Below are 13659 nucleotides of genomic sequence, written 5' to 3' on the forward strand. Positions count from 1 at the left end.
AAACATCTTCCCATATAAAAGTAAATATTAAATGGGCAACAATCTTCTGATCATTAGCGTCTTACTAGTAATTCTATAGGTCTCTCATGGGGCTCTACCGTAACTGGCAATAAGTGAAGCAGCGCTAGTACGCAATAGCTAACTCGAGGCTTGTTGTACGCACTATTGCTCAGTACATAGTTGTTCTACAAGTGAATTCCATAGAAAGGCCGGTCAGTAGATAGCTCGAAAGAAATCAACGACTTCCAATTAATTGACTATAGTGGAGACAAAAGACCTACAGAGGAGCACCAACTGTTGCAAATGGCGTAGAAGAGGAGATTCCGTGACTGATGACTTCATTTTTTGTATGGCAACAGTCATTCGTGCACCAATCTCTGAAAAAGGGGCAGACGTTGCAAATAAGCCAATAGAAGTTATATTTAAGTGGAAATCTAGCGAAACGCTAAACAGTAGCACTAATTCTGGCAGGTAAAATCTAAATCGGGAGGGCCGGACGACAATCGCTTAGAGTGGCTAAACCTGCTTAATCTGGTCTGTGGGAGAACGGACGAGTATGTTGTATAGTGATGAGTCTTAATATTCGATGTGACACCCAGATAGACATTTATGGACTTGGTAGAAGCCTGACGAATAGTATTAATGAGTGTGTTGTGGCGATAATGTAATTCGCGTAACGTGAATAATGGTATGTAATTATTATTCCTAGTTCAAGCTTGGACTATTAATTGTGACAGATGGTGAAACGAATGCGGATCTTTACGAAAATATTTTATACAATAACATGTTTCTTTGCTTTTTTAGTATCGAATCGGCACCGTAATAGTCGTAGGCCGTACACTGCGCGAAACAAAGGCATCGGGAGTCGAAGAAAATTAGTTGGATTTTCTGGAAAAGCCTGATTCAAGTCCAAAACAGAATTCTTCTAAAGCATAGGTATAAAGTCAGTCCGACTACCTAATCTACTACCATTAGCGAACGTAATAGATTTATTGCTTTTTAATATTTTTCAGTAAACTATTTAATGTGAAGTTCCCGCCGGGTCTTATAGTCGACAAAAATACTAGCGGTAAAACATTTGACTCCTGTCTGGGTCTGAAATCATTTTCAAAGATTGAATCTTCGGTGACATGTCTAGTGAATACATTGACGGAAAAAATCTCAATACGAAGAGGAATTATGCAACATAAACGAAAGTTGGTACGCGTGTTTTTATCTCTGAAAGATGATGTCTATTCAAATACTGCGCTAGTCGCATAAGAGTGGCGCTAGTACAGCCACTGTAAGGATGGAAATCAGGTTTGCTCTAAATACACGCTGTAACGGTCGTGAACGTTAGTTGCCTTTCAGATTGGACGTGGTGAGTCGATGTTGGTCAAGAACGCCTAAGGCCAGCAGAGCGCCATTATCAACACCTCACTGAGTTTGAACGAGGTCATGTTACAGGGCTACGAATGCTGACTGTTCCTTCTGCGATCTTGCAGGAAGACTTGGCAAAAATGTTCAAATGGTTCAAATGGTTATGAGCACTATGGGACTTAACTTCTGAGGTCATCAGTCCCCTAGACTTAGAACTACTTAAACCTAACTAACCTAAGGACAAGACACACATCCATGCCCGAGGCAGGATCAAGCCTGCGACCGAAGCAGTCGTGCGGTTCCAGACTGTAGCGCCTAGAACCGCTCGGCCACCCCAGCCGGCGGCAAAAATGTAGCCAGTGTACATGATTGCTGGCAGCTGTGGTACCGCGAATGTACGGTCCCACCAAGACCCACTTCCGGACGGCCACGTGGCACTACCGAGAGAGAAGACCATCCTAATCGGCGTGTGGCTCTGAGGTATCGTACTGCATCTGCAGCAGCAGTTTGAGCAGCAGCTGGCACAATAGTGACGCAACGAACTGTTGCAAATCGGTTACATCGAGTACAGCTCCGAGCCATACGGCCTGTAGCGTGCATTCCACTGAACCCAGACCACCGCCATTTGCGACTTCATTGGTCTCAAACGAGACCTAATTGGAGGGCAGGGTGGAGATCTGTTGTGTTTTATGTTGGAAGCTGGTTCTGACTCGGTGCCAGTGATAGCCGTATGTTGGTTAGAAGGAGGCCAGTTGAGGGCCTGTCTGCATGCTTGACGCACTAGACCTACACCTGGAGTTACGGTCCGGAGTGCTATTTCATATGACAGCAGGAGCACTCTCGTGGTTACCCATGCACCTGGTCTGCAAAACTGTACGTCAATCTGGTGATTCGACCTGCTGTGCTGCTATTCAGAGAATGTTTTCCAACAGGATACCCCTCGCCCACATACTGCTATTGTAATCGAATATACTCTACACAGTGTCAACTTGTTGCCTTGGCCTGATGACGACTCTAGCGCCATCCACTAACAGCAATAATTGTCCCTGTATTGACTGGCCAAGTGCAACAGGCATGGAACTCTATCCCACAAACTGGCATCCGGCACCTGTACAACACAATGCATGCACGTTTGCATGCCTGCACTGAACAGTCTGGCTGCTAACACCGGTTATTAACGTACCAGTACTTCACATTTGCATTGCCTTATCTCACTTTTACATTAACCTGTTATCTTGCAACGTTAATCACATAAGTATGGTACCTAGACAAAAGTATACCCGAAATTTCGTTACCCTACATTTTTGGTGATGCAATTTTTTTTCGTCAATGTATGACCACTGAATTTTTGCGAGCTAAAATCTTCTGTCCATTTGCGTGTAACTGAAATCCATTCTATGTTAGCCGGCCGGCGTGGCCGAGCGGTTATAGGCGCTACAGTCTGGAAACGCGCGACCGCTACGGTTGCAGGTTCGAATCCTGCCTCGGGCATGGATGTGTGATGTCCTTAGGTTAGTTAGGTTTAAATAGTTCTAAGTTATAGGGGACCGATGACCTTAGAAGTTAAGACCCATAGTGCTCAGAGCCATTCTATGTTACACTACTGGCCATTACAATTGCTACACCACGAAGATTACGTGCTACAGACGCGAAATTTAACCGACAGGAAGAATTATTAGCTTTTCAGAGCATTCACACAAGGTTGGCGCCGGTGGCGACACCTACAACGTGCTCACATGAGGAAAGTTTCCAACCGACTTCTCATACACAAACAGTAGTTGACCGGCGTTGCCTGGTGAAACGTTGTTGTGATGCCTCGTGTAAGGAGGAGAAATGCGTACCATCACGTTTCGGACTTTGATAAAGGTCGGATTGTAGCCTATCGCGATTGCGGTTTATCGTATCGCGACATTACTGCTCGCGTTGGTCGATATCCAATGACTGTTAGCAGAATATGGAATCGGTGGGTTCAGGAGGGTAATACGGAACGCCGTGCTGGATCCCAACGGCCTCGTATCACTAGCAGTCGAGATGACATGCATCTTATCCGCATGGCTGTAACGGATCGTGCAGCCACGTCTCGATCCCTGAGGTAAGAGATGGGGACGTTTGCAAGACAACCATCTGCACGAACAGTTCGACGACGTTTGCAGCAGCATGGACTATCAGCTCGGAGACCATGGCTGCGGTTACCCTTGTCGCTGCATCACAGACAGGAGCGCCTGCGATGGTGTACTCAACGACGAAACTGGGTGCACGAATGCCAAAACGTCATTTTTTCGGCTGAATCCAGGTTTTGTTTACAGCATCGTGATGGTCGCATCCGTGTTTGGCGACGCACATTGGAAGCGTGTAGTCGTCCTTGCCATATTGGCGTATCACCCGGCGTGATGATATGGGGTGCCATTGGTTACACGTCTCGGTCACCTCTTATTCGCAATGACGGCACTTTGAACAGTGGACGTTACGTTTCAGATGTGTTACGACCCGTGGCTCTACCCTTCATTCGATCACTGCGAAACCCTACATTTCAGCAGGATAATGCGCGACCGTATGTTTCAGGTCCTGTACGGGCCTTTCTGGATACAGAAAATGTTCGACTGCTGCCCTGGCCACACATTCTCCAGATCTCTCACCAACCGAAAACGTCTGGTCAATGGTGGCCGAGCAACTGGCTCGTTACAATACGCCAGTCACTACTCTTGATGAACTGTGGTATCGTGTTGAAGCTGCATGCGCAGATGTACCTGTAGACGCCATCCAAGCTCTGTTTGACTCAATGCCCAGGCGTATCAAGGCCGTTATTACGGCCAGAGGTGGTTGTTCTGGGTACTGATTTCTCAGGATCTATGCACCCAAATTGCGTGAAAATGACATGTCCGTTCTAGTATAATATATTTGTCCAATGAATACACGTTTATCATCTGCATTTCTTCTTCGTGTAGCAATTTTAAGGGGCAGTAGTGTATTTCTTACTCTCAAATGATCTTTTAAAGTTGTGTAGGGGAAGATACCACAGCGTACAGTTAGTAAGTTTTCTCCTTGCCACTGGGGCTCTGTCCAGTTAACAGGAGTCCGCGTTCCCGCGCTGTCATGGTTGTGCTAATTTCTCGGCTGCAGGGCAAAATTTAGGACTTCTGTGGGAGACCGCAGCTGACAGCTGACAACGGCGCCACTGTCGCGTGGGAAGCGTGGCTCCGCGGGCGGCGCCCGTCCAGCGTTTCGTCGTTCGTCGCTTTGTGTGCACCAGCAGCAGCAGTACTCAGCTGTTAATGAAAACTGCAGCATTACGAAGAAACCGCAGTTCGAGCGTGAGAAAACCACAGCTGTTGCTAAAGAAAAAAAAAATGGTTCAAATGGCTCTGAGCACTATGGGACTTAACATCTGAGGTCATCAGTCCTCTAGAACTTAGAACTACTTAAACCTAAATAACCTAAGGACATCACACACATCCATGTCCGAGGCAGGATTCGAACCTGCGACCGTAGCAGTCCCGCGGTTCCGGACTGAAGCGCCTAGAACCGCTCGTCCACCACGGCCGGCTTGTTGCTAAACTCTTGGGGCTGCCCTCGTTAACGGCTGATATGGCTGACTGCCAATTGGTCCCGAGCAGAGGTCAGCCAAAAAATCGAGGTTTCGTTTGGCCCGAATTGGCAATCAGTCTCAGTACGAGGACGTCCTGGCGACGTCCAGACGAAACTGGCACTCCGTCAGAACGAGTGGTTTCATAATCCTAAGTGCAATCTTTGGCGCCAGATGATCATGATCCAACGAAAACTGAGGGCACAACAACTATTCTACGAGGGTCACTCCAAAAGAAATGCACGCTATTTTTGTAAAAATACAGTTTTCATTCTGCATGGGTGAAACTTTTACAGTGTGTAGATACATCCTTCCCGCTTGTTTTCAAACTTAGTTCAACCTGTTCCCGTGAGTGGCACCGTCACAGCATGTCTTCAAGATGGCTGCTACACTTGACGTTCGTCAGAAGCAACGTGCTGTCATAGAATTCCTGTGCTGTGAAAACGAGACAGTGGTAACCATCCAAAAGAGGTTGAAAAAGCTGTATGGAGATGCTGCTGTCGATGGCGCTACAGTTAGTCGATGGACAAGCAGGTTACGTGATGAAAGCGGGCACGGCAATATTGAGGATTGTCCTCGCAGTGGCAGGCCTCGTACTGCACACACTCCAAACGATGTGCAGAGAGTTAACGAATTGGCGACTGCTGACAGACGCATCACAGTGAACGAATTGTCACGCTACGTTGGGATAGGGGAAGGAAGTGTTTGCAGAATATTGAAAGTGTTGGCGTTAAAAAAAGGTTTGTGCCAGGTGGGTTCCTAGGATGTTGACAGTGGCTCACAACGAAACAAGAAAAACGGTATGCAGCGAACTTTTGGAACAGTACGAGAATGGTGGAGATGAATTTATTGGAAGAATTCTGACAGGTGATGAAACATGGCTCCATCATTTTTCACCAGAAACGAAGAGGCAATGAATGGAGTGGCATCATGCAAATTCACCCAAGAAAAAAATTCAAAGCCACACCTTCTGCTGGAAAAGTTATACCTATGGTGTTTTTCGATTCCGAGGGACTCTTGCTTGTGGACATCATGCCAAGTGGAACCACCATAAATTCTGATGCATATGTGACGACACTGAAGAAACTTCATGCTCGACTGAATCGTGTTCGACCATATCGGCAAAAGCAGGATGTTTTGCTGTTGCACGACAATGCACGGCCACATGTCAGTCAAGAAACCATGGAAGCGATCACAAAACTCGGATGGACAACACTGAGACACCCGCTTACATTCCTGACCTGGCTCCATATGCCAATCATCTCTTTGGGAAACTGAAAGACTCTCTTCGTGGAACAAGGTTTGAAGATGATGACTCCCTTGTGCACGCTGCCAAATAGTGGCTCCAACAGTTTGGTCCAGAATTTTACCGTGCGGGTATACAGTCGTTGGTTCCAAGATGGCGTAAGGCAGTTGAGAGGGATGGAAATTATGCGGAGAAATGAAAATATTGTTCCCAAAGGATAAATTTACACGCTGTAAGACTTTCAGACATGTAAAATGAAAGATGGATTTTAAAAACATAGTGTGCATTTCTTTTGGGGTGACCCTCGTAGTAATCGTTCGCCAGGATAGCTACACAAAGTGATACTGTTGCAGATTAACATCTGATCGCGTGAATGTCTCTCCACAGCGTCCGAGATGTTAACGTACTTTCTTTGTTTAAAATGCATCACCAAGGTAGATAGAAAACACCGTTGTCCAACTTTTAATATAGCAAATTCGGGACATCACTTACAGCGAGTATGGCGCACTTGAAACTTCTACATACTAAGACAAAAAAATGACCCCCCACGAAGGAATCATACAGATGAGTTATACGAATGGGACGGGAATCGGTAAACCTGATGTACATGTACAGACAAACAAATAAGTACAATTTCAGAAAAACTGAATGTTTGGAGAAAGAGCTTCACAAATTGAAGAAATCAGTAACGCCTTGGTCCTGTCCTGGCCCTTATGCAAGCAGTTATTCACCTCGGCATTGATTCATAGAGTTATTGGATGTCCTGCTGACTGATGTCTTGCCAAATTATGTCCAACTGATGCGTTAGCTCGTCAAAATCCCGATCTAGTTGGAGGGCCCTGCCCATATTCCTCCAAACGGCCTCAGTTGGGGAGAGATCCAGCAATCTCGCTGGCCAAGGTAGGAATCGGCAAGCATGAAGAAAACCAGCAGAAACTCTCGTCGTGTGCAGGTGGCTATTATAGGCTCAGGATGGCTTGCTATGAAGGATAACAGAATGGGGCGTAGAATGTCGCCGATGTGCCACGGTGCTGTAAGGGTGCTGCGGATGACGTAGGCACCCCAAACCGATTTCCTTCCCAGTCGGTTAATTCCTTCGTGGTGCATTGGTTTTTTGTCTTGGAGTGTATGTATATCACAAGCCATTGCAGAGTGCACGGCCGTCAGTAAATTGTACCAATATTATTGTTTTATTTCCTGTTCCGCTTGGATATATGAGCGCATTGAAGCGCTCGGTTCTGGGACACGGGCAGGCGTGCCGACCTCGGATCGAATCTGTGTGCTGTGGCGGCCAGCCTGGATCCAGTCATTTACGTGGTTTCCCACATCTGACTAGGTGAATACCGAGCTAGCACGCAAATCGCACCTTAGTTACAAAATTTACAAAAAAATTAGAAAACCTTAGCACACTTACATATGAAAACACCAGTGGAGATAGATGGGATACACAAATTACGTCCCACGAGTAAGTGATGGCATCAGGAAGAACATTTGAACACCCACTGCTACTAACGATGCCGAAACCAAAATAACATGCCGTCCTCGTGGTGACATGGGATAAGGCCATGTAGAAGAAGATTATCGTTTTCTTCCCTATTCCATTAGCGTATTGAACTAGGAATAAATAACTTTTCTATATGCCTCGGTATCTGCCCTGATCAGTCTTCTCTTATTTTCAAGGTTCCTATGGGAGATACGTGACAGTGGCAGCATAATGGTTTGACAGTCTTCTTTGAATACATCTTCTCCAAATTTATCCGAGGGTTTCGTGACAACTATGTCATGTGTGCTACTTGAACATGAATAACATTATTAAATTTTCTACCTTCCAGTCATACACCAATTATGATTAGCAGCAAATCTTTATTGTTTTTTCTCAAATTACAGGAACATTACCATTCGTCTCTCTTTCTCTCTCTCTCTCTTTCTCTCTCTCTCTCTCTCTCTCTCTCTCTCTCTCTGAGATCATATATCCGACTCTAAAAGAGAATGTCCATTTTTGCAGACAGAAAGTGTGAATACTCAAGAACTTGGTATCTAATTATTAACAACTAGTTTAGTGCCCGCTGCTTTGCTCGCGTTGACTGTATGGTTTGCACAACTCTTTTTGTTTTTATTTAATCGAAGTTTTATGTTTTTCACAAACTGCAACACCTTCTAAACTTTTCACGAAAATGAAGGCCTTAGAAGCATGGTCTTTTCCGAATGTACTTCTGACCAAGAAACTCCCCTTCGTTTGTGACATTGCAGAATAATATTAAATAAACTGGCCCCTTTATATTACATAATTAATATAGCAGGATATAGAGCCTGGAGAGATATAGTACATTATAGACGGAAAAGTTTCGCACCAGGCATCATGCTGATCCATGTTGCACAGAGCACACCAACTACCATTAAGTACGGATGTGCTCCAAACTGAAATTGATATAATCAAACAGATAGTAGTCGCAAATGGTTTTCAGCTTATGCTCATAGACAAAATCACTAAGAAAGTTAAGAAAGGACTAGACAGAAACGTAAATAGGAACAACAAACAGACACCAGGACGGTATGTCTTCCATACTTTGGTACCATTAAAAAAGAATTCCTAATGTATTGAGACCATACAATGTAAGGGTTGCTTTCTCCACAAACAATAAATTAGGTAATAGACTGCCACTCAACAGAAAAACCGATAAAGGTACAGTCTCCAACTCAGCTATATACAAGATAAAATGCAATCGATGCTCTGTATGTAATATATAGGTTAGACCAGACAACGATTTCGAACTAGATCCAGAGAACACATCAGTGCATTTAGAGACAACACATCCAATAAATCTGCCATAGGTATAGACATTCAGGACACAGGACATTCCTTTGATAACACAGAGCTAATAATACTTCACAGAATGAGCAAAGGCCACAAACTCGACCTTTATGAAGAGCTGCGAATTTTCATTCACAACATAAAAACATGGACAGAACGCACTAAATGAAAAAGCTGAGACAGTGGCAATGAGCGGGTGTATTAGATGATGCATTATAGCTCTTTCCACCTTCTGCTTCTTGGGTCAGTTATAAATATATATAAAATCCCAAACCGCAGTAGAGAAACAGTATGTTCTTACTAATTTTGCTTAGTTTATCTATTTTATTTAGTGTTACTGTCATATATTTTGTAAAGTAATACTTTTAACAAGATGCTGTAAAGAAAGAAATAATTTTATAATTGCTATATGTATCTCTGATCCACGCTGTAAACTAGCTATGAATGATTTCTGAGGCAAAGTACCATAGCTTTACACTGCTATAATATTTGGTGTATTTATTTTAGTGGTTCATGTTTCTGTATGAAAAATCAAGTGAAAAATGTTCTTTTATGACGAACTGCAGGGTTCTGTGCACAGGAGCAGATCGTAAGTAACTCCATGACCATTTCAGATGTATAATCTTAGTACCATATGCAAATAACAAGTGCCCATCATACATTTTGTAGCAAAATGAAACAAAACAAACAACTAGCTGCATCAAGTTGGTACATGTGTAACAAGATATTGCTGTTTTCCACCTGAAGATGAGAGTATAAACTCTCTAAACGCATTGTGGGAGAAAATAAAAAGTGACTGACTCAGATAAATTGTTTTATTTGAGCTTTTATTGTCAAAACAGTAACAGTTTCCTTCAAAACAGTCCAACAAAGACGACATATGATCGCCTAGAAGAACACCAAAACAGTGATCATGTACCTGGGTGCTATATGCACTACCAATGTGAGGAATTAATGCTCTTAGTATCTTTGAAAATGGAACACTGAGTCATCTAATACCTGTCACTGTAGAAGATGATATCAAATTACCTTCAGACAGCTGTTTGGAAATGCTTTGCAATGCTGCAAACCCTTCCAGTGTCCATATGTTATGATGTCTTCCACATTTTTGCCAATAAGAAACACTACATGTGTTTTTTATTTCAATCACCATATCTGTTGTGAGAGCAGCTTACCCTGCACTATGCGATGTCCAGCTTTCGGTGAGAGCGAATGGATCGAAATGTGTTAATGTTGGTTTAGCATCTGACATAGACCTCAAAGTCATGGTTGAAAAACAAAATGTATGGGGCTGGACAAAGCTGTAGTCATACACTGCTTGGATATGTTACAGCAAAGAAACACTTTATCAGACTTCTTATGAAACAACAACTCAAGAATCCTCTATTGTGACTGACAGTCTGTGGGATATGGTCTTCCTCTAGTACAGGTAACAATGCTTTACATAGGTCTGTGGTGGCGACTTTGATCACTCGCCACCTGCAGTGGAGCAATGCACGTATATTTAATGGTGTCACAACATATGCTTGATGTCAACAAGCAGAAGGTATTTGTTTTCGATCTATCGGAAGAGAGACATCATAAAGCCTTATCGAGTTCTCTACCAAGTGACGTTGGTGAGGATTTTATAATTTTACTCTGTTGGATGTCATAAAAATAACGCAGTGAGAGAGACAGTAAACTGTCAACAAAGACTCTGATACTATTACACTGTTGTATTTCTAGCATAGTAATCATAGGAATACAATAAAGAATGTTACATCACATAAAGTGGTATATTTGTAGATAGTCTTTCGATATCAGTGAATTGTAGGTGTTACTTTTCTTATTTCTTTATGAAGACCACGTATACTCTGCATGGTTGCGAATTTCCTCGTGTAGGCTAGTGTGCTATTTTTCTCATTGTTATAATTCTCGACCTTATCAGTGATGGAGGACTAGGTGGCCTTCTAACTAATGGAACAGTGCCGTCGGAATGTTGTGAGATTTCGAGATACTCGTAATTAGCAGCAGTTTGTGAGTTGGCGTGGAACCTCTTTTTACGCATCGAAATCAGGTGGATTCAAATGCTACATATCGAAGACTGGAGCATTTGTGAGAATATGGCGGGCTAGCGATGCTCTGACAAAATGGTTCAAATGGCTCTGAGCACTATGGGACTTAACTTCTGAGGTCATCAGTCCCCTAGAACTTAGAACGACTTAAACCTAACTAACCTAAGGACATCACGCACATCCATGCCCGAGGCAGGATTCGAACCTGCGACCGTAGCGGTCGCGCGGTTCCAGACTGTAACACCTAGAACCGCTCGGTAGTGGTGAGTTCTGTACCATTTCTTCTAAATGTTGTGGGCAAACATATTACAGCCTCTCACATACGTCTCACAAAGTGACTGCAATAAGAAGGGGTAATACGAAGGTTTCTACAGAGAGATAATCAGCAGCACAAGTACCACTTTTTGTTGTTGTTTTATACATAAATAAGAGGTGACACGCTTCCATGAGTTTTGTATGCCTATAAATGGATGGAGTGACATCTCAATAGGTAGAGTAAATTTACATCTGTATCTGTGTGCATACCTCACAAGTAGTGTTGCAGAGTGTACCCTGTACCACTACAAGTCATTTCCTTTCCTATTTGATTCGCAAATAGAGTGAGAGAGAAAAAGACTGTCTATATGCCTCCATATTAGCGCTAATTTCTGGTTTCTTATTTTTGTGGTCTGTATGTGAAATGTATGTTGGCAGCAATGGAATCCTTCTGCAATCCCTTTCAACTGTCGATTCTCAATAGTATTCCTCAACAACAACATCACACTCCTTCCAGGTTTGAGTTCTTGAAGCATCCACCCAATAATTTGGTGGGAGCCAATAGGAATGCTTCTACACAACTATATTCTGAGGGAAACCTAGGTCTGCAGACAGGTATTTTGCAATTTTTCACTGGTCAGCCTTTCAAGAATATTTCGAAAATAGATCTCAGAATGTATCGGCTTGCAGGAGAGATGAGGGGAAGCGGACTATTAAACATTCTGGTATTCACCCCAGAGACATTTCAGCGCTCAGTGCTGAGAAGGATAGAACGGCGAGTGATGAATTGTCGCACTGGAGCGGTACAGCCCGGATGCGCAGCTGGAAGTTTGCGACCTGATGGCGGCGTTGGCAGCTCTTCACATGCAACCCGATGGCAGAAGCACGTGTGGGGGCGGAGGTAACATGTGGGTGGGAAACGAAGTGAAACATCCCACTGCCCCCATAGGCTGACAGGTCTCAGTAGGATTAGTCCGGAAGCAGTATACGAGAATTCTAAGTGACTTACTTCCACCAACATGACAAGGCAGCTGAGGAACAGAATGCTATCAGCTTTGGATATCATAAGCTATTTGATGCCAGTTACCACCCACTTTTGTACCACAGAAAGTGACTACCTAGCCTAGCCTCCAGAGACTTCACGGAAGCGTCTGTAACTGTTACCTGGCGAGTGTAATCCGACTGCAGGAAAAAAATTACTAGCCGTGCAAAAGGATTCTCATGATGAATTTAATTAATTAGTGGTTCAATTTGATATCAGTGACGTGCCCCCGAGCGGGTGGAAGCGATGGCAAGAGTACAGCAGATACAATTTACGAGTTAGACCTGTAATCAGGCGTTTTTTCGTTGCGGCGAGATATTTTAACGGAATTTAAATCTCCCACCAACGCAGGGAGAGACCACCATCATAATAAAATCAGCAATATTACCGAATTTTTAAAGCGATATGTAGTATAAACCTGATTTTTAGAGCTTCTCTGTGCCGCTACTTTAAGAGACTTCATAGGTGATGAGGCATATGATTACTTTAAGAGAGTTCGAAAGTGAAGAGCCAACGTGTGACAGATGTACAACATGCTCTTAGCAATCCATCATGAGCGAAATATGAGTTTAATATTCTATTGCCATGATGCTGGAAGTGGCAGAAATTAAGCTGACAAGAACAGATTTTTCCACCCGATGAGAGAATATTTAGGTAAATATGGCCAATGTCTTAGAGTTGTACAGTACTTTTACAACAAGTAACGATAGTTTAGCGATGTGAATACGTGTGTATGGTACGATTTCTTCTCTCTTCGAAAGGGCAGAATCTACATTTCGCACGAGAAATTCGAGGTATATTGACAAAACATCCCCATTTCTTGAGCAAAGACGATTTTTTAGACTGGAGAGTCTACGTCGGGGGTGGAATTGCAGTGAGAACTATACGGGTATGTCCAAGTCACATCTGCTTGTCTCGCATTGTGCTATGACCAACGACAAGATTGGTCATGAGGGTTCAGCGACTAGAAACCAGGGCTTAATTGTATTAGATTATATTACATTTACTTTCATTCCAATTGATCCGTAGTGAGGAGGTCCTCCAGGATGAACGTGTCAGAAAAACAATAATACATGACAAATATTACAACAAAAGCAAATAGGCTAATGCACCTTTCACAGGTCCCAAGTGGAATGATCATCTTTTTTTTTTTAATGAACGCTATGTGAAAGGATCATTTTACAACACACATTTACTAAGATCGCATTAATTCACTGAATTTAAAATTTAAAAAAATGTTTTATTTATTTATAAGGTAATAAACATATAACAGAACTAATACAATACTTATTTACAATGAACGCATTA

General features: G+C 43.2%; 1 pseudogene; it reads right to left on the reverse strand.

Annotated features, from left to right (window-relative positions):
* Positions 1-12827: 12827 nt before the first annotated feature.
* Positions 12828-13001, reverse strand: LOC126424275 (U2 spliceosomal RNA; annotated as a pseudogene).
* Positions 13002-13659: the final 658 nt, after the last annotated feature.

This window comes from Schistocerca serialis, chromosome 1, assembly GCF_023864345.2.
Source record: "Schistocerca serialis cubense isolate TAMUIC-IGC-003099 chromosome 1, iqSchSeri2.2, whole genome shotgun sequence".
In the NCBI taxonomy this organism is placed as follows: Eukaryota; Metazoa; Arthropoda; class Insecta; order Orthoptera; family Acrididae; genus Schistocerca; species Schistocerca serialis.